The sequence below is a fragment of the Oreochromis niloticus genome, unplaced genomic scaffold, assembly GCF_001858045.2.
Source record: "Oreochromis niloticus isolate F11D_XX unplaced genomic scaffold, O_niloticus_UMD_NMBU tig00007226_pilon, whole genome shotgun sequence".
Classification (NCBI taxonomy): domain Eukaryota; kingdom Metazoa; phylum Chordata; class Actinopteri; order Cichliformes; family Cichlidae; genus Oreochromis; species Oreochromis niloticus.
Window position 1 is genome coordinate 767 of NW_020328433.1, and position 4545 is coordinate 5311.

The following is a 4545-nucleotide window of genomic DNA, read 5'->3' on the forward strand; positions in this document are numbered from 1 at the left end:
GATGATGGCAATCAGCAACTTTAGAGACTTTATTTTTGAGAGTAAACTAACACTGTTGAGTCTTGTTAACCACCCGTACATGTTTGTCTGCCCATGCTGCTGTCACTTAAGATAAAGGAATGGACGAGTCTGCCACTAACAGTAACACAGCGATGGCTGACTGCAGCTCATCAGCCCATCTGACTGCCTCAGACAAAGTTTTTAAATGACACTGCACACATCAGGAGTGTGTGAGCGCATATTTGGTCCTTCAGGAGAGGAAAATGTCCTTTTTGTTCCTCCCGGACCAAACGGCTTCTTCTGTTTTATACAGGAAGATTTAACATCAAGGACTAGCTGACAGTTTCTGTTCACCGAGTCGACACAAAAACACAGGGATGTAATTTACAGGTGGATAATTAGGCTGGTTATTCCCTTTTTCATAGCATGTACATGACATATAATGTGAAGATGCTCTGTACATGGCTATACATGCAAAAACTAATCCTTCAGCTTTATATGCAAGCCCCTGTCAGAGGCTGTGGTCCGGTAAAGAGATTAGTACAAAGATGTTCTTTTAGTCAGTGTTACACTTATGCAGCTTCTTATTTACTTGTTTTGGTTGCTAAAACTTTTATTTTCCACTTAGCATGTCGCTAAAACTAAAGCCGCTGACATTTGTAATATTTGCAACTACCAGTGTTCCAGCCTGTGCAATGAAAATCATCGAAGCTTTGCTGACAGCGACAGTAGAAACCTGGCATTTCTGTCTCTGCATCCTTTTGTGTGGCAGCCTGCCCTGTGAAATTACTACACTCTATATGTACAACGGTTTGTACTATTTACAGCGCGTGTGGAGAGCCACCTTCAGCTATACTGCGTATTAGACAAGCATCACCACTATACAAGAACCTCTAGTAGTAAACAAATGTAATGTTGTTGTAAACATTCGACTCCTTATTTGATGCAGTGCTCCTCCACTTCCTCAGTGAAGAAACATGAAGCTGCAGAGTTGATGGTTTGAATGAGAGACTAAAGGAAAACAAAGGTATTTTTCCTTCAATGCTCACAGGTTTGTGATCCGTCTCAGTGGTCTGATCCTGGAAGTGAGCTCCTCAACCCAAAATAAACACACCTGGCTTTAAAGTGAATAAAGCAGCACTCCTCTGACTGACCTGACCTTCTTTTCACCTCTGAATCTCCCGTCACAGTCATTCTCTGTCACTCTCCGTCTGCTCCCCGTTAACTATCCGCAGTAACCTTTCGTTTTCACGCTCTCACCCTCCAAAAATACTTCCTCTTAACCCTCATCTTCCAAGTAACAATGAATGTGTTTAAAATGCGCTGTTTACACATGCTTAAATGTAGTGTTTGTGAACATGTATCTGAAGCCCTATTAACCAGATGAATCTTACACTTGTTTTGTGTTAAACCGTGGACTAAATGGACTGAGAGTCAACGATTTTGTGTGTGCTGCTGTGCAAAATTCTTCTGGAACATTCTTCATCTCCTCTTTAAAAGCCGTTGATGTGACAGTAGGCCTCTAGGCTGGAGAAGAGGATGTAGAGGAACCACAGACCCAGGAACAGGAGGGTGGTCAGGAGGCGGGACACTTTCGGGCCGCCAAGCTCTCCGCCGATGGAGGCCGGCGTCTGAACAATAGCACGGACATGCAGATGAACGTGAAGATGGTGAAGAGCGTGACGGAGAACCCAGTGATCCAGGATCCACCCGGAACTCCTTTCCTTTAATTCTCCAGTACACGGCGGCCACTGACCATGCCACTCCGATCCCCAGGAACACGTTGACTGCGTTGCTGCCAGTGACATTTCCAACCGATGCGTCGGCATGCTGGTCTTGTATGGCAGCCACTTTGCTAGCAAAGGTGTCTGGAGAAGGAAAAGGTGGAAAATGTGAGTCACACACCTTCACACCCCAGAAATTTTTTAAATAGAAAGCAATTAGATGATTCCAAAGAGACAAACAATGACCAAAAAGATACAAAAAACAACTGCAAAGGTACAAAATGATTGACAGAAAGTCAAAGCAACTACAGAGAGATCCAAAATTACTTTAAAGAGGCGCAAAGCTTGTGTCCAGTAAGATGACTGAAAATGATTGAAATGATTCAGAGACACAAAAATGACAAAAAGTGACTAAAACAATTAAAAAGATGCAAAATGACAAAGAGACATAAAATGGCCAGAAAGAGCAACAAACCACCTACAAAATCACACAAAAGATACAAATAGATGATTATAAACAGATGCAAAATGATGCAAAATGACTGAAGGACACAAAACAACTACAAAGTTACAAAGTGACACTACATGCACTCATAAATCTGGGTATCTCCCATAATCCATCCAATACTCAAAACAATCAAATCATCCACGCTCCTTTCTGCTTTCTTGCTCTCACACAGTGAAACGGGACATTTACTCACCTGGAATGGAAGTTCCCAGCGCCACAAACACCACGGCGGTCACAGTGTCCCGCAGCCCCACGGTGCAGCCGAAATGCGATGCCAAATCCCCGATGATGGCGGTGAGGAGCCCGATGGCGCTGATGGACACGAAGAAGCAGGCCCAGCCGTTCCAGTACTCTGTTGGCGGACGCAGGCAAACAGAACCTTCCAGAAGACGGTGAGGAAATGCATGACGTAGTCGTAACAAGATGGAAGGCGCTCCTCACGACCTTCCTCCTCGTCATCATCGCCATCACCTGGAGGAGCCAAACACACAGTGATATTTTTTACAAGTTACAAACAGCACGGAGGTCATACTACTCAGAGTACTCAGGGGTTTGGACACAGTAGTGACCTGGGTTTGAACCGTCACGAGGAAGGACTTTTTGATTCTGTAGTGATGTGTGGATTTATGTCCTGCCAGTTTCATGGCGTGGCAGGATATTAATCCCATAAATGTTCTGTTGTAGTCGTAGCTCTCTAACCCTGAAGTGACCAAACTATTATAGCACCTTAAAGGACAGAGCGGTCTTTGACTTTTGCACAGGAATACTTTTAAAAATCTTTATCATACTTTTACTGGGTCCTTTACCTATTACATATTTCTAAATCATCTCTTACTTCATACAAACCCGATTGTCCTTGTTTTGTGGGAAAAAAAATCTTTTATTTAACATAACAAAACACAATGAAATCAAACCCATCATGGCAAAAACACAACATTTTTCATTATCCACTCCATAACAGGGGCTAATTCCTGTAAAAAGCTATGAAAAGTTGTAATTAATGATATAGGAAACATTTTATAATAAAAATATCACAGCTACACATGGAAATATGCTTCAAGGAATACAGTTAACTGACTGTCTGCAGAGATCTGTTGCTTCCACTAGATGGTGGCCTTCACTTACAAATCTGACCTCCACCGACCTGACCCTTCATGCCTGAAAAAGGCGGCTATTTAAAATATTAGATTTATTATTTTTATTACACTACAGACTAGAAGCATGCTAATATGTTTTACTGATTGGAGGAGCAGTTTACAGCAACATTTGGTGCTTTGTTTTTAGGGATTGAATTACGTCTAATTCAAGCATCTTTTTCTCCTTTAGCATAATTTAGCTGGAATGTTATTACGGTTTTACATTTCAGTTAAATCACACTGTCACACAGAACTCAATGACAGACTGACAGATTGGTGTTTCCATAAGAACAGATGACTATTTCCTCAATGTGTTTTTCTATAAAACATTTACAGATCAATGCCTTTGGAAGTGACACAATAAAACAACAACATTACAAGCTAGCATGTTTTTGCGCATATGACATGCTGTAGATGCTGTCTGAATACAATAAGAGGAAACACACTGGGCTACAGGGACCAGGAGAGGTGGGTGTAGGACTAGACAATAATGATGATTAAACACCTCAGCGACCCGGGGTAGGGTGTTCCCACAGCTCTGCTGCTACTCTGCTCTCTCTGGCTAAGGGCAACGTCTCTGTGATGAATCAGCTGTTTATGTGCTGTTTGTGTGCAAGAAGAGGAATGAATCTTTTCTTATTTATCTGACTAACTTTTGGGGCGAAGATACAATGTAACAAATGCACACTGAGTACATACTGTGTATAAAAACAGATGTAGCTACCAGGTCTGGAAAATAAAGCCATTCTGAATGAAATTCTTTAAATCACCAGAAAGGTGGGAACTCTTGAGGTTGCAGAAATGAGACTTGTACATGAGCTCCATCACCTTGCTGATGCATTTATGCTCTTAATTGGTAATTTTAGATGACATAAAAAAAAAACATGAAGGTCATTTTGTAGCTTTTGAGGATAGAGGATAAAGCAGGGTATGCTTCATCATGGGATTTACAAGTCACCCACGTAGGAAGAGGCAGTGTCCCTTAGATTCTAATTCAGATCCACCCCTCCCTTGGCTGATGATGCCACAACGCTAATCAATTGGTGAAGTCACAGTATATCTTTTATATAAAGTCTGTGACCCTGGTATAAGGTCCCGCCTTGGTGAAATCGCCATTTACCCACAACAATTGAAAAACTGGGAAAACTCTGACACCTCATTATTAAAACAAAACAAA

The 4545-nt window shown here is 41.8% G+C and overlaps 1 pseudogene; it reads right to left on the reverse strand.

The window, feature by feature from the left end:
* Positions 1 to 275: 275 nt before the first annotated feature.
* On the reverse strand, positions 276 to 2737 carry LOC109198996 (sodium/calcium exchanger 2-like; annotated as a pseudogene).
* Positions 2738 to 4545: the final 1808 nt, after the last annotated feature.